We start from the raw sequence: 24,802 nt of genomic DNA on the forward strand, positions 1-24,802 counted from the left end.
ATATTAGTGGTTATACTGTTATGCCGGTAATTTTATTTTTGTGATACTAAAGAACAGAGCAAATCACAAACAAAAGGACAAATACGATAGAAATACAAATGAAACAAACTATGTGTAGGCTAATAGGTTTTATTTAACATATGTGCGTATAACATATTTGTTGTTTGATACTTTTAGGTTGCTATGCTGTCACTTTAAAACCGCTTGGATCTGAGCCGTTAAATATGGCTCCAGATCTAATATACTGACACATATCCGGCGTTTATCGAGCTGTTTATGTTCACTGAAGCCATAACCGACTATATTTACGTGAGATATATACAATGACGGACATACTGACACATGTGTGTGCTGTGCCTGCATTTGACCATTCAGGCACAGAGAGAATTAATTCTGGATCACGCGCTTCTGGTAGGCCTATGCTGTACATTACCACATTTATTTATTTATTTTACTAAACTTTTTGAAGATACTCATTAATGGCTACATTTGATTAGACTATTCTTGGGTCACATAAGACCTATTGCCCGCTTTTATGATCACCTATAAGCATGCGGGGAAGAAGAAATACGGGACAAAATATGATTCAAGTCGAGACACAAAAATAGAGCGAAAGACGGGACTGTCCCGAGGGAAAACGGGACGTCTGGTCACCCTATTTATAAGTGACTTTGTGCTTTTTTATTTCATCATAGTACTAGTGTTTTATTTTCTTATTTCCAGAAAAGTTACACGTTTGGGTTTGCTGGTGCTTTGCAGCTGTCAAAGCTCCATACTCCACACCTTTTCTCTTCGTCCCATGTTTCTTCCAGTAACCCCGGTGCATGCACAATGCATGCTTTTTCCTTTCTTAGGAGATTTCTTAATTGCAGTATATAATTTGTATATAACATTTTAATTTGTAAAAAAAAAGATGTAATAATTTGCAGCAACGTTATAGTTTATGTTTTTTGTATATGTTTTTCTTGCAATATCTGGCAACACTGTGTGGTAAGAAGAAGGGTTTAAAATAGTTATCTATCAAAAGTAATCTTATACAATCTCTTTCATAAGCCATCTTCGAGCAAGTCAGATATTTTTTTTAAACATTTATAAAATCAGGCAATGTCAAGGGCAGCCATGATCCTGAAGGTCCTCTTCCCATTTTTCATCTGCCACACAAATATTTTTGTGAGCTTTCTTAAAAGTATTGTTTTTAAGTAGTACTCATGCTAACCTATATTTTCTTTCACAACTGAATGTTAAATTGTTTTCTCAATTATTTCTTAAATGCTAGATCTGTCAGTGTTTATGGGAAATACTGAGAGGTAACACATATTATCTAAGGTTGGTAGCATAAGGGAAAAAACCCTGAATAACTCTAAACATGTTTAACAGATGAATCCAGACCTGTTTGGACCAGCTAGAAACCAGCTGCCATCTTCTAAAACAACTACCTTTTTGAGCTGGTTTTGGCAGGGATTTCTTAAAGACTTCATGGCACTTCACCTGTCTCAGATGGCTGGTAAGTCTTCAAGAGCATAATTATCTTGAGTCAGAAGGATGTTTTATTATTCATGTGAGTGGAGACTTCATTTACATTGAGTCTTAACTTCGTCATTCAAGGCTTTTCTCCTCAGTTTCGTGTAATGATTTCAGACATTTGAAATGATGCTTGTAATAGAAGCGCTCATAGTTTTAGTCATGTAATCAGTCAGGCAGATCTCAGAGTTTATTCATACCTGTCAAAATGACGTCTGTCTTATATATTTGAGATACAGTATGTAATCAGTGATTTATAGTGAGTCATCATCCATGTCCTTCCCAAGCTCTTTCCAAAGTGTTTTTGGCATTTTGACTATCATTAATTTGGTGGGGGGAAAAAATGTAGATGGGTAGTTATTTACCACACGATAGACCAAAATGTCTTTCTATATTGACATCTTTCAAAAGTAACGGCCTATTCAGACTAAGACATATTTAAAAGACTAGAAATATATGAAAGACTAGGTTATGGTGGAAAATTGTGAATGTAACTTAAAAAAAGGTTTGAGATTTTTTTCCTGTTTTTTCTTCTTCTTTTTTTTTTTCTTTGAGACAAGCCAAGTGTATTATATAAACATATCTGAGAAGGCAAGGAGGCCGTGTCTCAAAAAACTGAATGAGAAAATGATCGATATTACAAAAATAAAACAACCAAAGGTCACACTTTAGATTAGGGTCCAATTCTCACTACTAACTAACTGTTAACTACGACTTTAGCCTCAGTAAACAACCTAATTACTGCTTATTAATAGTTAGCAAGGTAGTTGTTAAGTTTAGCTGTTGTTGGGTAGGATTAAGGAGTGTGGATACGGTCATGCAGAATAAGGCATTAAAATGTGTTTTATAAGTACAAATAAACAGCCAATTTCCTATAAATATGCATGCTAATAAGCAACTAGTTCATATTGATAATTTGACCCTAAATTAAAGTGTTACCCAACCTAAATGTTACAAAATATGACCTTAACTTAAAAAGTGTAAAAGTCACAGTTTTTATAAAGTAATAATGTCTAACAGCGACACCCGCAGGTAAAGTTACAGCAGGAGGAAGGATCCCCTGATCCTGCTGACTTTAAACAGAGCTCCCAAAGTGTGATATGCCAGCAGCCATATCAACCTGTAGTCCAAGGCTGGTTGCCCACTGAAGCTAAGCAGGGCTGAGCCTGAGACTTTTGGGAAAACCAGGGAGCTGCTATAAGAGGTGTTAGTAAGGCCAACAGGGGCTGAGTCCTAATTGCCCCAGTATAGTGATCGGGGCTAGACTGGGTAAACCCAGCCTGATCTGCCGGCGATTTAATTTCGCCCGGAAACTCGGCAAGTCTGGAAAAAAATCAAGTAAACAAGCCATTTAGATACCATTGCTTTATGTCACGTCAAAATCAAACTTGTAATGGCCTGAGAACATGTCGGGGGGTTTTCAGTAAGCATTCAGCTTGGGGAAATGAAAGGCACTTAAAGGAATCTTCGTGTCTGTTAACAGTGTGTGCAAGATTGATAATGAATTATGAAAATAAGTTGACTATTAAAAAGAAAAGCTGAACATCAGTTCACAAATAAAATATATTGCATAAATTGTCTTTATTTTGGAATAAATGTAAAAATGCACAACAACACTAACTTGATGAATTTTATTCTTGGTTTTAATAAATAGAACATTATAGTTAGTGTAAAAATACAGAATACAAAAACTGTATTAGTCTCTCTTTTTTATCTAATACCAGGAATAAGTGTAAGGGACATACATTTGCATTTGATATATAAAAATATAAATATAAAAAACTTTTTTTTTAAAGTGAGGATTTAATTTTAAAATGCCACTGTACACCACTGATATCTCTGGAAATTAAATGGGCAAACTTATTCTCAGCTTTTAAAGTATTAAAACATTCTAACGTTTGCCTAATGGAAATGTGTTAATGGAGAAATAGTTCTGACTAATAATGTGCCAAATGGAAATTACAAAGAATCCAAAACTCTCATTGAGTCTGGCATTTAAAAGTGAAGGATTGAGAAACAGTTCTTGGAAAGGCTGAGCACTCCTGCTTTCATTAAGTACAGCCACGGAGAGAATGAATATGTAATGTTCAGTATGTGAATTAAAGCCGTGACACACATCAGTAATATATCCCATTTCATGAATATCACCCGTATATGATCACACACCCACACCAATCTAAATGCAAACATCCAGTGTTTAAAATGACGCCGCCCAGTTCTCTCAGATCAAATATGGTGATATGTTCTCCAAGAGCACCTCGGGAAGGCTATGCCCTCTCTCGCTGCCCTTTTTCCTCACATAAGGAAAGCACTTACATTTACACATTGACAAGATGGAACATTTAAATATATTTGAATAGAAAATGAAGAATTAGCGTCATTGTTCTCTGGTATCTCCATGGCAACTTCAGAATAAGTGGCTTCCCTCACCTGGTTTAGAGAGCTGTTGTCCGAGCTTTCTCAGGCAGACGCATATATTTCACGTTAAAATGCTTATATCAGCGCTCCTGCCTGTCACGCTTTTACGGTATAGAGAGAAAATGACAACCGCAATTACCAGGCACTCAAACATCCATCACAGCACGTAACGGACAAAAATGGCAAAATTTTCACATGAAAAATGTCTAACGGCCTTTTACGCTGTTCAGTATCAGCAAAACAACCTCTTGTGACTGACTTCACCACTTGATGCTGTAATATATGAAAACAAATGTGGCTTTTACTATGAGAATTAGGCCTACATCTAACTTTATAGTAGATATGTGTAAAAGTAGCATAGATATTTCGGTGTTCGATTTTTCCATTCTGGAAAACCTTGAAAATTGATGACAATTTTTCAGTCACCTTTAACAATTTTTAAGTCACCTTTAACAATTACCGCTGGTTGCAGAAAGTGTGATGTTCAGGGATGCTGAGTTTTGACACGTGAGAGTAGTATTTTCAATGATGATGTTTAGTCTTGTGTTGCCACTTGCAGCAGTTAGCTAATGCTATTGAGCGCTCAAATTTATGCAGTGAATGCTAACTGGTAATTAGTGAAATATTTCAGTAACTTGCTAACTAATAATTTTGATGCAAAATAAGGTCAGATTCAATGTGCAGTGCAGCCAGCTCTATTGATTATAACAGTAGTTTTCACAACAGCGCAGAACTCTGTGAGGTTGCGCTGAAGTGATTGTCAGCTGCAGGGATTATAAAAGGAACACTCTTTGTTTGCTATCTGTATATAACCCATTCACAATTTGAAAAAGTTCTATTTCTCATACTGCAAATTATATACACTACAAAACATTAAAATAGTTTCAACATTGTTTGCTATGATATTGACACTGGTATCAAGAACAATTTGTCATAATGTTTGATTAATAAGAGCTCATATTAAAAAAAATGAATAAAAAGTAAAATTACTATAAAGTAATTACATTGTTTTAATTTCCCCCAAAATTAAGATAATTGGGTATATAAAGTCAGAATTGCAAGATATAAAGTCAGAGTTGTGAGATATAAAGTCAGAGTTGTGAGATATAAAGTCAGAGTTGTGAGATATAAAGTCAGAATTGTGAGATATAAAGTCAGAGTTGTGAGATATAAAGTCAGAATTGAGAGATATAAAGTCAGAATTGAGAGATATAAAGTCAGAGTTGTGAGATATAAAGTCAGAGTTGTGAGATATAAAGTCAGAATTGTGAGATATAAAGTCAGAGTTGTGAGATATAAAGTCAGAATTGAGAGATATAAAGTCAGAGTTGTGAGATATAAAGTCAGAATTGAGAGATATAAAGTGAGAATTGGGAGATATAAAGTCAGAATTGGGAGATATAAAGTCAGAATTGAGAGATATAAAGTCAGAATTGAGAGATATAAAGTCAGAATTGGGAGATATAAAGTCAGAATTGAGAGATACAAAGTCAGAATTGAGTGATACAAAGTCAGAATTGAGAGATATAAAGTCAGAATTGAGAGATATAAAGTCAGAATTGAGAGATATAAAGTCAGAATTGAGAGATATAAAGTCAGAATTGAGAGATATAAAGTCAGAGTTGAGAGATATAAAGTCAGTGTTGTGAGATATAAAGTCAGAATTGAGAGATATAAAGTCAGAATTGAGAGATACAAAGTCAGAATTGAGAGATATAAAGTCAGAATTGAGAGATATAAAGTCAGAATTGGGAGATATAAAGTCAGAATTGAGAGATATAAAGTCAGAATTGTGTGATATAAAGTCAGAATTGAGAGATATAAAGTCAGAATTGAGAGATACAAAGTCAGAATTGAGAGATATAAAGTCAGAATTGTGAGATATAAAGTCAGAATTGCGAGATATAAAGTCAGAATTGCGAGATATAAAGTCAGAATTGAGAGATATAAAGTCAGAATTGCGAGATATAAAGTCAGAATTGCGAGATATAAAGTCAGAGTTGAGAGATATAAAGTCAGAATTGTGTGATATAAAGTCAGAATTGTGTGATATAAAGTCAGAATTGAGAGATATAAAGTCAGAATTGAGAGATATAAAGTCAGAATTGAGAGATATAAAGTCAGAATTGAGAGATATAAAGTCAGAGTTGAGAGATATAAAGTCAGAGTTGAGAGATATAAAGTCAGAATTGTGTGATATAAAGTCAGAATTGTGTGATATAAAGTCAGAATTGAGAGATATAAAGTCAGAATTGAGAGATATAAAGTCAGAATTGAGAGATATAAAGTCAGAATTGAGAGATATAAAGTCAGAGTTGAGAGATATAAAGTCAGAGTTGAGAGATATAAAGTCAGTGTTGTGAGATATAAAGTCAGAGTTGTGAGATATAAAGTCAGAATTGAGAGATATAAAGTCAGAATTGCGAGATATAAAGTCAGAGTTGAGAGATATAAAGTCAGAATTGTGTGATATAAAGTCAGAATTGTGTGATATAAAGTCAGAATTGAGAGATATAAAGTCAGAATTGAGAGATATAAAGTCAGAATTGAGAGATATAAAGTCAGAATTGAGAGATATAAAGTCAGAGTTGAGAGATATAAAGTCAGAGTTGAGAGATATAAAGTCAGTGTTGTGAGATATAAAGTCAGAATTGTGAGATATAAAGTCAGAATTGAGAGATATAAAGTCAGAATTGTGTGATATAAAGTCAGAATTGAGAGATATAAAGTCAGAATTGAGAGATATAAAGTCAGAATTGAGAGATATAAAGTCAGAATTGAGAGATATAAAGTCAGAATTGAGAGATATAAAGTCAGAGTTGAGAGATATAAAGTCAGTGTTGTGAGATATAAAGTCAGAATTGGGAGATATAAAGTCAGAATTGAGAGATATAAAGTCAGAATTGTGTGATATAAAGTCAGAATTGAGAGATATAAAGTCAGAATTGAGAGATACAAAGTCAGAATTGAGATATAAAGTCAGAATTGAGAGATATAAAGTCAGAATTGTGAGATATAAAGTCAGAATTGAGAGATATAAAGTCAGAATTGAGAGATATAAAGTCAGAATTGTGAGATATAAAGTCAGAATTGAGAGATATAAAGTCAGAATTGAGAGATATAAAGTCAGAATTGAGAGATATAAAGTCAGAATTGTGAGATATAAAGTCAGAGTTGAGAGATATAAAGTCAGAATTGAGAGATATAAAGTCAGAATTGTGAGATATAAAGTCAGAATTAAGAGATATAAAGTCAGAATTGTGAGATATAAAGTCAGAATTGAGAGATATAAAGTCAGAGTTGAGAGATATAAAGTCAGAATTGAGAGATATAAAGTCAGAATTGAGAGATATAAAGTCAGAATTGAGAGATATAAAGTCAGAATTGTGAGATATAAAGTCAGAATTGAGAGATATAAAGTCAGAATTGAGAGATATAAAGTCAGTGTTGTGAGATATAAAGTCAGAATTGGGAGATATAAAGTCAGAATTGAGAGATATAAAGTCAGAATTGTGTGATATAAAGTCAGAATTGAGAGATATAAAGTCAGAATTGAGAGATACAAAGTCAGAATTGAGAGATATAAAGTCAGAATTGTGAGATATAAAGTCAGAATTGCGAGATATAAAGTCAGAGTTGAGAGATATAAAGTCAGAATTGTGTGATATAAAGTCAGAATTGTGTGATATAAAGTCAGAATTGTGTGATATAAAGTCAGAATTGAGATATAAAGTCAGAATTGAGAGATATAAAGTCAGAATTGTGAGATATAAAGTCAGAATTGAGAGATATAAAGTCAGAATTGAGAGATATAAAGTCAGAATTGTGAGATATAAAGTCAGAATTGAGAGATATAAAGTCAGAATTGAGAGATATAAAGTCAGAATTGTGAGATATAAAGTCAGAATTGTGAGATATAAAGTCAGAATTGAGAGATATAAAGTCAGAATTGAGAGATATAAAGTCAGAGTTGAGAGATATAAAGTCAGAATTGAGAGATATAAAGTCAGAATTGAGAGATATAAAGTCAGAATTGAGAGATATAAAGTCAGAGTTGAGAGATATAAAGTCAGAATTGTGACGACGAAGGACTTACAGGTTTGGAACGACATGAGTGAGTAATTAATGACAGAAATATCATTTTTGGGTGAACTAACCCTTTAACAATCAGCATTTAACATGACCGTGTAATCCACATTTTATTTCATTGCAAGGATACATTTGGTCATGAACATTTAAATGCATCATTATGCAAATTGCAAACGTGTGGAGAGTTCAGCGTGTTACTACATTTCTCTTCAAAATGGTAGGAAATCGAATTAAATTAAATGTGGCTGATTTTAACTGTAAGATGATTGGCAGGGCAGTTTAAGCGGGGACAGGATGCAGGTAATTAAGCGACAGAGCTGTCTGGTAAAAGCACAATTTCTACAAAGTAGTATGTGCCAAAGCTTGCCTACTCAAAAGTATGCACTTTTGAACACTACATACTTTAAGGGCATAGTATATGTAGACAATCGGGACACAGAGTTTAATTAAATACAGAGCGAATTGATGTGAGCACTACCAATGGAAGTGACGACAGAGGATCCCACGTGATCCATTTCCTTTCAGTCACTGTAGTTGAGTGTCTTCAAGATGAATTTAATCCTTGTATTGAGCAATTTCTAGATATGTCACTTATTATTTTTTATATAATGATGAGACTATATTAGATTTTAAAATCTGTTTATAATTTATTCGTTTTTTATATTAAAAATAACATGCCTGAGATCGTGTTACATATTATATTATAATAAAAGTATATTTGATAATCATTTGTAAAATATGTCATAATTGCGCGTGGGTTGTGTCTGAGATCTGTTAATTGATTCTGTATGTAAAACCAGCATTTCCACTCTCCCCACAGGCAAACGGCCTGCTTTAAATTATCTTTGATATGATGCATTATGCACTGGTGCAATTTATAAACCCTTTTCCCCTCTGGAATTTTCATTTTAGCGTGTTTAAGCTGGTTTGATGTCAACAAGAAATGACATGAAATTATATTTTTGCTGGAGGAACGCTATGCAATGACTGTCGCAACCTGTGCTGGGAACAACTATAGAAAGTGTGCAGTGGTGTGAACTGGGCTTAGAGGCTTTTCCTGTGGTGTGTTTAGTCTAAACAGAACATAAGGATCTTGTAAGACCTATCCTATAGTATAAAAGACCAGAAAAACACAGGTTGTGGCTTCCTTACGGCTACAACTGTCCATGCAAAGTTTTCAGGAAGACACGATTCTCTCATTTTCATGAATATTTTATCCATTTTTGTCAAGGATCATTCAGAACCACCTAGAGCACCTGCCACGTTTGAACAATGTACAGAAGCATTATGAAGACAAGTGTTTGTGTGTGTGTGTGTGTCCCTGTGAGAAATGATTGTTCTGTGCCGTGTTTTTTAATTGCGGTATTTATTATGCTCAAGGACAGAGATGTCACTCTTCTGCTGTTTAACATGGAGTCTGGGAATACAGCGCTCATGAGAGCTTTTCAATCAAGAAATTAATTGGCAGATTTTAGGCTTGCAGCATGCTCATGGGTTCATCTCCGTCTTGGGCCTTCGTTGCATGGGTCGGGAATAGCTTGCAGGCGATTGTCAGCTGTGTTTAGTTCAAGGGATGTTACTGATAGAGCTATGATTGGAATGACAATGGAGACGCTGAAAAATCATCAATAGCTTCCGTGCCGTCTGATTGGCTGCCGTTTCCCCTGCTGATGCTCTAGGAACGGTGCAGAGATGCAGCTGCGGGAAGACACATCTGTCCTCAAAGTAAGCACAGGATTTAACACTTTCTTTGATTGCAGCTGCTGTCGAATTCTTCAAAACTGCATTTACGCACCTGCCTTCAGTTGGACTTGCTGATTGGTGCATTTCTGTCCTACAGATTTGCATACACTCTCAGAAAAAAAGGTACAGTGCTTCACTGGGGCGGTACCCTAAGGTACAAAAAGTGAAAAGGTACATCTTTGTACCTTAGTCACCCCTAAATGGTACACATTAGTACCTTAAAAGGTACATATCAGTACTTTAAGAGTGCGTTTTAGTACCTTAAAGGTACATAGTGGAACCTTAAAGGTACATATTAGTACCTTTTTGGTTTTGTACCTTAGGGTACCGCCCCAGTGACAGAAATGTACCTTTTTTTTCTGACAGTGTATGATAAGCACATATGCTTTGTCCTGTACTTCACAGGAACTAGATCTTTACAGTCAAGCTTGCTGAAATACAACGTATGCTGTTTTGCAACACTCCCTTTCAAATAACAGTTCTAAATCACTTGCTTTCTAGGGAATAGCGATACTTCAGATCTACAGTCCCATTTCTTAGCGATTTAGTCTCAGATAAAATGGTACTCCTACAGCCAAACATACCAGATTGCGTTGAATGGTTTGTAGCGTTTTCTGTTCTGACAGAATAAAAGATTAAATAATAACGAATCTCTAGCCTATTTATTCCAGTCTGCTGTTTAAGTTGAAATTTATAAAAAGCTGAGCAACTTGCAAGTTGTGAATCACTTGATCTGGAGGTGAAAACGCGGTAAATGTGTCCTCTAACAGACTGTAAATCTTGTAAGGGGGAGTTTTGAAGTTAAACAACCTCAGCAGTTTTGAGTATTCTGCATCAGTAAGCAATAAAAGCCAGGAGAAAAAAAAAACATGCGTCTTGCTGAATTGATATCCCTCTGCTCAACGAAACTTTAATCAAGAGCTTTTAGATGTGAGAGTCAGCGCTGTTATCCTGAAATGATGTTTGTTTCATAGGGCCTGTTTATATGGAAGTCTAAATGAGAGTTTTGTGGCTTGTCTCTTTGAGTTCATTTATATTAGTGTACTCCTAAAAGTTGACACAATATTTATATTTCAGCAGATCCATACATGCATGTATTTGGAATTTACTTGATCTTAGGCCTGTTCACAGCAAGAATGATAAATATAACAATTAAGATTTGGTTCTAAAAATCATTCAAAATATAAAAGAATAAAAGTCCACACTACAACTTTGAGGATAATGACACACTATTAGAATCACTTTCAGAATGATTTGTTTCTAGCTAATTAAAAACATTGAGAGCCAATCAGAATCCATCCTGCTTTGCTAGATCATTTAACCTCTTAATTCTCACCCCTTTTTTTGAGAATTTAAAAAAAACAAAGAGCTGTCTGCAGCTCTTAAACCCTATGGTCTATATCCATAAATTTGGTCTTATTTTAAACTAGACACTTGAAATGATGGTACCCAAAAGTCATAATAACTCAAAGTAGTATAGGGACAGATTAAAACAAGGGGAAATATGCATGTAAGTGACTCAAGTTTGTATTGTTTTATAATTCCCTTATGGAAAAAAAGATTTTAATTTTAAGGCCCTGAAAATAGCATAAATATAAAACTGAATGTCTGATCATGTTTTGATTAAAATTTGAGGACAATTGTCTCAAAAATGTAGCTTCTGTAAGCTTTTATGTCAAAAAAAAGGCTAGGCGTCCTTTCAAAAAAGGCCAATTATATTAGAACATTTGTAAGAGTAAAGAGTAGTTTTTATTCAAATAAATCTGCAATAAACTGCGAATTATAATGCATTTGCAGTCCCTGAAAACTAAAGCAACTATTTACAGAATTTACAAGTGTAGAAAAACGAATTTAGTTGATAAAAACAGTCTGTCATTTAGTCTGCGCGTTGTGTGTTAACTATGTGTGCTTACACTGGCAGGCCGCGCTGGATACTATGGAGACTAGGGCTGGGACAACGCGTCGACGTCATCGATGACGTCGACGCAAAAAATACGTTGACGCAAAATATGCGCGTCGATTCGTCAGACTCAAAATAAAGATGGCGGCGCCGGAGAGTAGTAGCAACCATAGATGTACATAATAAAGTATATTATGTAATTAAGTATATTATTTATTATGTATATCTATGGTAGCAACACGAGTGGCTCCTCAGACTTTCAGAAGTGCAAGGCTTGAGGGGTGGCCCCAGTCTATGGGGTTGGCGCGCGGTGCGCACGGAGAATCACAGGCATGCGCGCACGCGTTTTGTTGTCACGGCTACATAAACAAATTTCTGCACACAGGAAGACAGATGTTTTGGTAATATTTGATGTGTTTTAATCACAAAAACAAACATTTGCATCAAGTGAAAGCATCGGACACATTGGCTACGTTACCTACATAATAAGCTGTTTTAAATTTAAAATGTTCAATGTCTAATCGCGCTGATGTGACCGAGGGTATCCATCCTCTAAGTGAGCAGTTTCATCCCAGGACTATTCCGGTTTTAAACGGAATATTGGCGCCCGTAATGCACTCTACATGTAACTTTTTTCACTGTCATGCCGCGGATGCGCGTGGCGTTTCTGTTGCGGGTCAGCCACGGGGCTGCGTGGCGTTTTCTCTGCCTTTGCACACTAGAAACGTGTCTGACGCGGCGCTGCTGCTGCTATTGATGCGGAGGGAAGCCCTATTCCTAATGTTAAACATAAATAGCCTACTGATACAGCAAAGAAAACGTCGGGAGTAGCCACATATCTATGGTATTGACGGCAAAATAGGCTACAGAATATTTCGTTCTGTATTGACAGTTGCAATATTTCAAAATCGATCATTGACGTTTTTTATTATTACAATTAGGCCTATATATTTGCATTTATGTAAACCTACAGACTTTCAAACATGAAAATGTAATTTAATAATATGTATTCGTGTCAAAATGATATATAAACATCTTTTCCTATTCTATTTTGCCTGGAGACGCTCCCAACACGTGAAAAATAGGCGCTCTTCTATTTCCAGCATGCACGCGTTTTCCGCGCGTCACAGGCAGTGTGCAAACTCCAACCTGTTAACATGTGAGCCGAAACAAAAACGGACACGCCACGCAGCCGAGACGCTCACGCTTGCAGTGTGTCCCCGGATTTGATTAACCAACTTGTTGATATTTAATCGATGGGCATGGCCTGTAGGCCGAGCTGCATACATAGAAAAATCGTATAATATGTTTCTTTGTTGTAGGTTAATACTTATTTATTTGTGTGTGTGTGTGTGTGTGTGTGTGTGTGTGTGTGTGTGTGTGTGTGTGTGTGTGTGTGTGTGTAGCCTACTTTATGTTTTCAAGGTTTTATTGAATGCATTGCTCTTGTATAGTCTTACTTTGGAATTTTAAGAGCAATAAACATATATTGCAATGTTAAGGAATTCGTTTTTTCATTCAGATAATTAAATCAACATGTATAAATTGCTATTAGGCAATTAATGGGGAGATAATCGGTAATCGAATCGAATCGTAACCGAATCGGACAGGAAAAATTAATCGTTAGATTAATCGATGCATCGAAAAAATAATCGCTAGATTAATCGTTTAAAAAATAATCGTTTATCCCAGCCCTAATGGAGACGGTAAGCATGAGGTATTCATCAATGCTTCTTATGGCATATCTTAGAAACACTGCACAAAATAATGTCTTTTGATTCGTTACTACATCCGTCAATCAAATCTATGCTGGCTATGCATTGGCTAGGCATTGACTGGCTTATCCAACTAAAAGCATGGGCGCATTTGACTGACAGCTTTAGCAGCCAGTAACGCGCTCCCTTCCTATCATGAGTCATCAGCGAGCCAGTGATTGAAGGAGAGAACCATGTGAGGGTTTAATATGACCGGAACAGTCCACAGTACAGGGGAGATTGTCAAAATAATGATTATAATCGCTATTTCATTGAAAATGGACATGATTGATTACTCTAACGCAAAACGCTCATGCAAACAACGGAGGATTTTTATTTTTTTTTTCCTTATTTTTTCGTTGTTTTGGATTAAAAAGTGGGATGCATTTTGAAGAGTGGACTCTTACACGGACATGTATGCTCTTGTTTCGTGGATTGATCTGATCTGAACGTCAGAAGATGAAAGATGAGTACCACGTTTATTATGCTAATGTTTAAATAGCTACTGCTTTAGCATTTCATTTAACCCTTTCCTCTCTGGTGTATTTATTGCAAAAAACGAGTTCAGAACATGAATCTTGAGTGTTTTAGCTTTCAAGTGATGCATAGTTTGTGATAGTTGATTGAACCGTTTGTATATAACAAAAGTAATTGTATACCCCGCCCACGATCCGGTGGGGGTTATGTGATTAAAGCAGCAGATAACAAAACTCCTGAATGCGTGTTCACGCAACAACAGAGCACTCACATCACTTCATTTAAATTGAAGTTAAACAACTGGAGTCACGTGGATTACTTTTATGATGTCTGTAGCTGTCAGTGGTGGGACGGAAAGAGCTCAGATTTCATTAAAAAGATCTTAATTTGTGTTCTGAATGTGAGCGGATGTCATTTGAGTTTGGAATGACATATGGGTGAGTTATTGATGACAGAATTTTTGTATTTCGGTGAACATTCCCTTTAAAGGATGGACCTATTATGCCCCTTTTTACAAAATGAAAAATAAGTCTGATGTCCCCAGAGTGTGTATGTGAAGTTTTCGCTTAAAATACCCCACGGATAATTGTTTATAGCATGTTAAAATTGCCACTTTTGGTGCGATGAGCAAAAATGTGCAGTTTTTGTATGTGTCCCTTTAAATGCAAATGAGCTGCTGCTCCCGGTCCCCCTCAAGAAGAGGTCGGAGCTTCAAGATGCACCGAAAATGTCAGAAGCTGTGTTCAGTTGAACTGGAGTCAGACATTGATGCCTTCAGAGCCAGAAAATAAATGCTAAATAGAGATAGAACAGTTATAGTATAGTTTAATTACGCGTGCAACTTATGTTGTTATCTTGCAGTTATCCACTATTAGTACAAGCCTGTTGTAACGGACCCCGTCTGAATGATGGCTAAAACTTTACTGATGAGTTTCATGAAGTTTATTGTACATGACACAAAAGATAAAGTGTCTGTTTTCACGAACATTTGGTGCTGATCCATCCTTGTGTCCGTTTGTATTGACGCTTGTTCACAAAGCAGGTTAGTGTAAAATGATTTGTGCAGACATAAAAGAATTTAGGTATGTGTGGGGGCGCATTCTCTTTAAAAACGAAACAAATCCACTGCATCTTCCGCAGACTGATGTTGGGAGTACATGAAGACTGTTATGTTCACTCTTGCATCCAACAACAAAACACCTGAGTTGCTTACGAGACGGTTCGTGAAGGGGTGAAAATAACACTCTACTACAACAACTCTTCCTCTTGTCTAAAGCAGCCAACATGGCCTCACCCCATTGTTGCGTGTTCCCGGAGGCAGGGTTCATGTAAATGTTGAGTTTGTGACGTTACTAACATAGGAAGAAGCTTGTTGTAGTCCCTGCCAGTCCTCAAAAAGCAGTTTCTGTAAAAGAAAATATCTCCTGTTGCATTTAACTTTAAGTATCGTAACTTTGCAATTGTTGGATATGCTGAAACGGCAACATTACACACTAACTCAAGTTAAAAAAGTGAAATCATAATCAAAGACCCCTTTATCTTCTGTAAACAGATGAGCCAGTCAGTGAGTTGAACTCGAGAAATGTATCCATTTAATTTGTGAATGAATCAATTTGTGAACTTGATCAATTGATTCACTGAAAAGATTGATTAGTTCAGAAAACAGACATCTGTAGTTCTCTCATGAATGTGTTAATGAGAGCTATGAATCATACAATTTATAGAATAACAATTTAAATTGTATTGTTTCTCAAATATTGCAACGTTCAGTAGTTTTTCATTAGTGAAAGCATTTTCATTAGTGAAGCAACTGTGCTTTAGCTTGAGCTGAGTATGGTTGTGAAAGAGAGAAACAGTGGGAGATAGATGGAGAGAAATTGCAAAAATGTTTCTTGCACTCTGCAAGACGTCCAAGCTTTACGGCATTCGATTATGACATCACACTTTAAAAATGAAGTCCACTGCTGAAACCCATCAGCCGTTCAGTTCCTAGAGCGCTGTAGTGTTTGCCAGTATTTAGCCCGGCCATTTACTCAACCAGTCAGTAATTATGCTTACATAACTAATTATTGCCTGGATGTTGCTCCCCTGGAAGGCCTTTTCTTTCAGCTGATTGTTTAGGGAAAATGAAGAGACAGCTGATTAGATTCACTACACTACTTCAAAGCCACAATCCATTATTTCACCATGGCAGCGCCAAGTAAGGGCCTGTTAAAGGGCAATCATCCTGATATTCATAAAATCATGGGCTGTAATATTACGATGAATGCATATTTCGTTCTATTTTATGGCTTTTGAAGCCGAAACACGAGCATTATGGGTGCAGTGATGTGCCCACACCTGGACTGCAGCATCCTCTTCAGTTGATTAGTGCTGCTGATGGTGGGGTTTGGTGTGAAAAGGATCTTTGTGTCATTTTGCACCCATTGAACTGATGTGTGAAAATACGCCCCTACAAATATGAACATTTGGTTATTGCAGTGTTCCCACACTGATGTGCATTCATTCTGCCATTAAGAGAGAGAGAGAGAGAGAGAGAGAGAGAGAGAGGTTCGTCAGGCCTGTTTAACACATGCGTCTGCGGGACGTGAGTGTGCAACTGTGTGTCTGCAACCACAGATTCGTTTTAAAGGGATTGTGAACTGCATTTTTTATATATATATATATATATATATATATATATATATATATATATATATATATATATATATATATATATATACAGTCCCTGACAAAAGTCTTGTCGCTTATCTATTTTCTAGAAATACCTGATATTAACCTGACTTTTAATTAATTCATTGGTGTTAGAAATAGCTCATATGAAAAGCTAAAACCCTCCCAAATGATGTTTAATGCACTGAAATAAATAATTTTCACCTAAAAAATATTTATCATTTAATCAAGACAGAAAGGTCAAATTTTGGCAAGACAAACGTTTTGTCACCTATACAGAAATTGAACAAATTTACTGCAAATACAAAAATATGTCAGCAAATTAAGTTGTGGTGCTGTGAGATCCAAATTTAATATCTTGTATGACTTCCATGAGCTTGAAGGACTGCATCCATGCGGCTTGGCAAGGATTCATACAATTTATTGATAAAGTCATCAGGAATAGCTAAGAAAGCAGTCTTGCATGCCTCCCAGAGTTCATCAATATTCTTTGGTTTCGTCTTCCATGCATCCTCTTTCATCCTACCCCACATATGCTCAATGATGTTCATGTCTGGTGACTGGGCTGGCCAATCCTGGAGCATCTTCTTCGCCTTGAGGAACTTTGATGTGGAGATGGAAGTATGCGATGGAGCACCGTCCTGCTGCAGAATTTGGCCTCTTTTATGGTTGGGAATATAAGAGGTAGCTAAGATTTCTTGGTATTTTAGACTATTGATGTTGCCTTTCACCCTGCAGATCTCTCGCACACCCCCATACTGGATGTAACCCCAGACCATGATTTTTCCGCCACCAAACTTCACTGTTTTCTGGGTGAATCTCAGATCCATTCTGGCTCCAGTAGGTCTCCTGCAATATTTGCGGCGACTGTGGTGTAATTCAACAGAAGATTCATCTGAAAAATCCACCTTCTGCCACTTTTCCTGCGTCTATCCTTTTAGCAGGCTGTGGGCCTTGGCAAATGCCCCACGGTTTTTCAATTGTCTTTTGTTTAGTGCTGGCTTCTGGGCACTGATTCGACCATGGAGGCCATTTCGAGACAGAATCCGACAAACTTTTCTGGTTGACACAGGGACTTCAGGTGACCAGGTCTCGTGGAGCTCTGCTGCAGTGGAAAATGGGCTGGCCTCGGATTTTCGAGCCAACAAACGGTCCTCTCGAGCAGTTGTCTTGCGGGGTCTGCCTGACCTGGGCTTGTCAAAAACGTCTCCAGTCTCTTCAAATCTTTTTTTTATCCTCTGTACTTGACACTGAGACACATTGAAGGTGTCTGCCACATCAGCAGTGGATCTGGTCTTCAGCCTCTTGATAATCAAAACTTTAGTCTCAGGGTGAATCTTAGGCATGTTTGCAGAGGTCTAGTTGCAGTTGATGTGAAGGTCTAGCATACTGGGGTTCTTTTTATACACACTTGAGACCTAATTGATCCATTATTAGTCACAGGTGAAGCTCATATGACAAGGTGACAACACTTATGTCTTTGCAAAAATTGACTCATATATATAAAACACAGAAAGGTGTTACATATTTAAAACATTTGTCAACTGTGACATTTGTATGTGCATTACATATGCTTTATAAGTCTTGGTTGTGGCAAATAAAGTTTAAGTACTAAAGTAAAGTTATAATTGACGGGATAACTTGCGGTGTTACGAATTATGAATGAATGTACCATCGTTAGACTCACTGTCGTTCTTTTATCGTTTATCATTTTCATTAAAGTGAAAGTGAAGTGATAAAACATTCTATAACAGATGTGTTGCAACCATAGACTGTAAAAAAGGTGGATGACGCAGCTTAAAGGGATGATGGTTCACCCAAAATGAAAATGATCCCATGATTTACTCACCCTCAAGTCATCCTAGGTGTATATGACATTCTTCTTTCAGACAAATACAATCAGTTATATTAAGGGGGGGGGGGGGGGGGGTGAAACACTCAGTTTCAGTCAATCTCATGTCAATCTTGAGTACCTATAGAGTAGTATTGCATCCTTCATATCTCCGAAAAGTCTTTAGTTGTATTATATTTATAAAAGAAATATAGGCTGTACCGAGTCTTTCCGGAAAAAAACGAGCGCCTGGAGGCGTATCGAGTGGGCGGAGCTAAAGAATGATGATCGCAAACAAAGCGGTGACGTCCTCAAGCGTGGAGAAACCTATGGCTATCTCAGCTAATAGATATATGATCCAGAATCAAATCTGAGGCAGAAATAAATAGAACAGGAGAAATAGCAACAGCAGGACGTCCGTCTCTGTGGTATGTACTGTATTTAGTGGCCTGTCAACATTTGTGTGTGTTTACTCGCAGTTTATGAGGACATAATTCGGTTTATGGACTATTGTATGCGACTAAACCTCAGGAGTAGCAAGCAAAACGGTTTTGCACATCAGACTAGTGTAACGTTATACAGAGAACAATAATGGAGTTACCGTTAGCGCATTTGAATGACGAAGCACGTGATCGTGTCGTTTACTGATGTTTACTCACGCGACGATAGCCAACAGAATAGACATTTGAAGCAGTTTTACTCACCGGCTGCTTCCAAAGCAGGACCGAACCTTTATCGCTGGGACCGCGCCGTCAAAAACACACTTCTTTGGTATGATTTGGTGAAGTCCTGTGACAGCAGTGGCGTGGAAATCCACTTTGAGACGCGACTGAAGCGATGTTGTGAAGCTTCCCGTCATTTCTGCGTTCAAATCGGTTCAAATGCAGCGCTGCCTTCCCGGAATGCTGTGCTGAAGCGTTGAAGTTGCTTAATGTCACTCATAGGAATAAAGTGGAGCGCGGCGCGGATTATAACGACGACTGGATCTGCACCTGAGAGAGTGTTTATGGGCGTGCATTTCCTCTCTCGCTCTAGTCACGCGTGCGCACACCCTACCGGGAGAAGATCCCACACGGCCCATACAAGGACCTTCCGCTCTATTAACGTCAAGTCGAGCCATACTCGAAAAAAACTCTCCAAAACTTGTGAGAAACCGGAAGGAGTATTTTTGACACAGAAATACTCCATCAAACGTCCAACATTAGTTTTTGAAACTTTGTCTATGTTTAGGATGGGAATCCAAGTCTTTAACAGTGTAAAAAGCTCAGTATGCATGAAACAGCCCCCCTTTAACAAAGTCCTGGCTAATCCAAGATTTATAATAGCAGGGATTGTTGCTCTGTTTTTGAAGTCCATAAAAATGCATCTGTCCATCAAATAACATACTCCACACGGCTCAAGGAGGTTAACAAAGGCCTTCTGAAGCAAATTGTTGCATTTGTGTAAGAAAAATATCCATATTTAAAAAAAAAAAAAGTTCCAGCCGATCGCCTTCCGTGGAAAAGTGTTGAAAGTGCCTTCTCTGAGTCTGACGAGCGTAACTGGTCTCATAAGCCTTTGAACTGCAGAGGGACTTTCAACACTTTTTCCATAAACTGAATACGGAAGGCTGAAACCTTCCTTTATAAAGTTTTAAATATGGATATTTTTCTTACCCAAACACATCAATTCCCTTCTAAAGGCATTTATTAACCTCACGGAGCAGTGTGGAGCACATTATTTGACGAACAGGTGCATTTTTATGGACTTCAAAAACTTGAATTACAAAACTTAGATTAGCCTGGACTTTTTTATAAATTACAAATTGATATTTGTATCATAGGAGGAATGTTTGGCCAAAGGCTAAAGACTACAGCCAGCAGAGGGAGCCATTTCCGCATGTTTTGAATCCGCGCATGGGGGATGGAGATCACACTCAGAGCTCAGCTCGCAGCTACAGGCCCTCATTTAAACGGAGCTATGGTGAGCAATGTAAGTCTTTTAACTTCTCAAAGTAATTTCTACGAAAGTTAAACTTTCAAAGGCATAAACTGAAACACGCCAGACTGAACTTGCGTTGTGAATGTATGCCGCGAGTGTAGTCGCGATTACCTCAGCTCTCATCACGAACTCATCAGCTCATTTCTCTCACTCGCGCGGTGACTCACTCGTTATATTGAACAGACACGTTCAGTTTTTAATTGTAGTGTCTTCTCCAACTCAGTCACAGTAATCCAGTTGGTGGCTTTGGTAATGGCCTCACAGGGCAGCTAAGCATTCTGGGAATTGTAGTCTTTCATCCCCATTAGACAAAAATACATTTTCTGTCTTTTCTCAGTCTAGAAGGCACCAAATTAAAAAAAAAATCACATTTCTATTACATTGATGACCTAGTTTAAATACAGATTAATCTTCCCAGCGCTGAAGTACCCCTTTAAGGGTGAATACATCATAGGCTAATTTTCATTTTTGGGTGAACTATCCGTTTAACTCTCTTTCATTGTAGAAAGCCATGGAAGCCACCAATGTCCCAATATGGTGCTGACATTTTGAGCCGATTCGGGACCCAAGTCTGCTCAGTGAGCTTGAAATAGTAATAAGGTCCTGCCCACACTCCTGCGGAATCATTTGGCCTCCAGATTACTGCAGAAAAACTTATGTTGGTGTGAAATAAAAAGTTATGGAAATGTAAAAATTAAACTTAAAGCTCTAACCTCCTCCCAAAAACCCAAGAAAGAGTCCTTCAAGAGAAGCCGTCAATCTTAGCTGTCAATCATGATGTCACACTCCCGTTTTTATTGCATCAAATAACTAACTAAAACTAAACTTGTTGAAAAAACAACAACAAAAAAACACTTGTGATCAAAAATACCTTTACAGAAAACATATTTTCAAATTCAAATATATTTGAAGTGTAATTTGATTGTTTTATTTGTCTCGCGTCCCATTCGATTACATGGAGAGGACGGGGTTTGTGACTTACACTGGGACCACCCGTCTGGGGGCATTTGAAACGTTTTGGCTTCACTTTTCAGGACTTGGCACTCTTGGCTGCAACATTACTGTCAGGTGCAATATAGCCGTCACTGCATCATTTTTTTTTTCATTTTATAGCTTGACATCATTTTCAGTCTCTCTGAAAAGCCTTCACTGAACTGTATTGTTTAAAAACAAATCCGCTGTAAACAGATGAACAGTCTAGAAATTTGTTAATTATAAGTTTCATCCACGCTTAGCATCCCAGGGAAGGCAATGTAATGACTGTTTTTCCACAACTTGGGACTGCAAAATGTCTTGTAATTCTCAGAGGATCTCTATGAATTTGTTGCTGAAGTAATCCTGTGTTTGTGTCTCTCTACATAATACCTTACATGACCTGCGCAAATCGGTGGGCGGGGCTAAAGAGGCAATGATGTAGAAGTAGTCGTTGATCTTCTATCGCGTCTTTCGCCACGTAATCATTGCAATATAATGCACCAAAATATTCAGTAAAAGTTTTTCGGAGCTTGGTTTCATTAAAAGTTGTTTGTTTTGAGTTCTGAAACATACAGGATATACGATTAGGAATTATTTTTATTTTTTATTTTTTTGTAGTAAAGTGACCTCTATGTCAAAAGAAATAAAATGATAAATTAAAAAATATAAAATTAAATAAAACATTTGACCCCTTTAAAGGTATATGATTTCTGTTTAATGTTTAATAGCATCATTACTCCAGTCTTCAGGGTCACATGATCCTTCAGAAATAATTCTAATATGAGGATTTGCTGCTCAAGAAACATCTCTTATTATTATCAATGTTGAAAACAGTTGTGCTGCTTAACATTTCTGGGGAAGGCATAAGGCCATAAGACATTCTGTCTTTAATATTTAATTCTGTTTTAATATTTTTTTCTCAGTGTATTAAAGTCTATTAAATATTGTGTATTAAGTGTATTAAATATACTGATTTTGAACAACATAAAAACATTAAATAAGGCAGAACTTTTATTTTTCAGTGAACTGTTCCTTTAAATTCCTTTTATTTTTGAAAATAATCCATGTCAAGCTGGTATTTATTTTGGGCATAGCCATTCGGGGTATATCACGTCAACATTACCCATGAGTCATGACACCTCGCATGTAATACTATTTTGGTGAAGAAAGATGGCAAGATATTCTGCCCATCTGTACTGCAGGTAAACAACAACATGACAAAGACTCTAATAGAAGAGATCATAAATCATGAGACATGAGTATATTTCAGGCCATTCACTGCAGTGGCTTGAAACAGCATGGCATGATGGATGCATTTTACTTATTGCCTCAAGCATACACAAGTACACAAACCCCCACACACAGCTTTACATTCCCTCCCTGTTTCACTTCCTCTGTTTTTATCAGTCTACATTATTTCTTTACGCCTTGTGCCTTGAGAAAATCCCTCGCCTGAGAACTGCGGGACATTCACCATGTGGAACGGCATCCAGAGACACAGCGAGAGTCAAACATCTGCTGTTGCGTTCAGCTTCTCTTCTCAGTGTGAGCCTGTGGCGTCTTGAGTAATGACTGTACCGTTATCATTGTCTGACAGAGCAACATATACCCTCAAACTGCTTTCCCCCGCTCCTGCAGAGGAGATACGAAACATACCTAACCACATAGACAGGTGTAAGTCCCTCCTTTACAGTCAACAACTGATTTGCATTAACAAGTTCTTTTAAAGCCACCCACATACATTTATATAGATGGATGGATGGATGGATGGATGGATGGATGGATGGATGGATGGATGGATGGATGGATGGATGGATGGATGGATGGATGGATGGATGGATGGATGGATGGATGGATGGATGGATGGATGGATGGATAGATGTCTATAGGATATAAGGATGAGTAAAAAAATAAAAAATGTATAATATAAATATATATATATATATATATATATACAATATATTAATGTATAATATATATATATATATATATACACACACATACAGTGAATCAAAATTAGAGAACAATTTAGAAACATTAGATTTTTTTCAGAAATATTGTTGATATTCAATGCTTGAAGTTTGAAGGAAGTTCAATTAGCTGTGGGTATACCATTGTTTTGCTAGCATGTTTTACAAAATACCAAGGTACTTCAACAAAAACCTTTATTTTGTCAAAAACACAGCGATCAAAATTAGAGAACAATAACCAATGCAGCACAAAAAAAAACCATTACAACTAAAATGGGATGCTTCCAGCAGTCAGAAATTAGTAGGAGGTATAGAGGCCCTTGCTTTGAATTACCTCAGCACATCTGTGGCCACAGGACATCACTAGATACTCGCACTGCTCCGCTGTGATCGGTCCACTCTTCTTCCAGTCTCTTCCACAGTTCGGTAACTGTAGTGGGTTTCTTATAGCCTAGAAATCTAGACGCACCCTAGCGGCAGCAAATTTAATTTGCCCGCAAGTGTGGTCTAGCAACTCTCAATTCCTATCTGAGCTGTATTCCTCAGAATCTGGACGGCCCAATCACATCGTGTAGGTAGGCTATAGAGTCGGCGGGCGGGGCCATAATGACGACGGCCGAGTTGCGTTTGCGTGCTTCTAGTAACAAAGTCTTCTAGTAAACACAGAAACTGGCGAATGGCGGCGGTCTTTCGAATCAGCTCTGCCCGCGCCTCCGGAAGACTTGGAGTTAAGCTTTCCTCTGAGAAAAGAACAAAGAGCGGCACTGAAGTCATTCTTAAAAAGGGAAGATGTGTTCGGAGTTTAGCCGACCGGATACGGCGAATGTTTAATCAGTCAGAGAGCTCCCCTTCACCGTCGTTGCTCCGGTTGGTGTACCGCTATCCTGTCACGTGCAGAGGGAGTTTGAAAGACAACAGTTTATCCCGCCCCTCGGATTGAGCCCTGTCTATGGTGAGTTTCCAGACCAAACATCTTGATGTGGGTCTGGCTTGTCAGGCTAGGTTTCTTAGCCATAACTTTGTCGCCAATGATTTTACATAGATTTTCAATGGGGTTTAGATCAGACTCTGGGCTGGCCATTTTATTATTTCAATGTTCTCACTTTCAAGGAAATACTTTACCCGTTTTGTGGTGTGATCGGGGGCATTGTCTTGCATAAAAATTGCGGGCTAATTGGGAGATGCTCGCAGGGAAGGAACCACATGTAGCCGAAGGAGGTTCTGAGGTCCTGCCTTGTAGCTGTATAATAGACCCAACTCCTGCTGCAGAAACATCCCAAAACCATGCCACTTCCTCCTCCATCTTTCACTGACTTCTTTGGGCACTTTGGGTTCAATCTTTCCCCAGTTTGATGCCGAACATAATGTTTCCCATCAGACACAAATAAATTAAACTTGCATTCATCACTAAAATGAACTTTGGACCAGTTCTCCTCTGTTCACATAACATGCTCCTCAGTTAAGGTTAGCC

General features: G+C 37.4%; 1 long non-coding RNA gene across 2 annotated transcripts in view; it reads left to right on the top strand.

Moving 5' to 3' along the window:
- Positions 1-76: 76 nt before the first annotated feature.
- Positions 77-24,802, top strand: part of LOC137092659 (uncharacterized) — a 42,758-nt gene continuing 18,032 nt past the window's right edge. The window contains exons 1-3 of one of the 2 annotated variants that reach the window (XR_010908322.1): positions 77-411; positions 1,378-1,504; positions 20,229-20,362. This is a non-coding gene — a long non-coding RNA (uncharacterized lncRNA). Of the gene's footprint in view, positions 412-1,377; positions 1,505-20,228; positions 20,363-24,802 lie in introns of those variants that run through there. The other variant, XR_010908321.1, reaches the window with a different exon arrangement.

Source organism: Pseudorasbora parva, chromosome 11, assembly GCF_024679245.1.
Source record: "Pseudorasbora parva isolate DD20220531a chromosome 11, ASM2467924v1, whole genome shotgun sequence".
In the NCBI taxonomy this organism is placed as follows: Eukaryota; Metazoa; Chordata; class Actinopteri; order Cypriniformes; family Gobionidae; genus Pseudorasbora; species Pseudorasbora parva.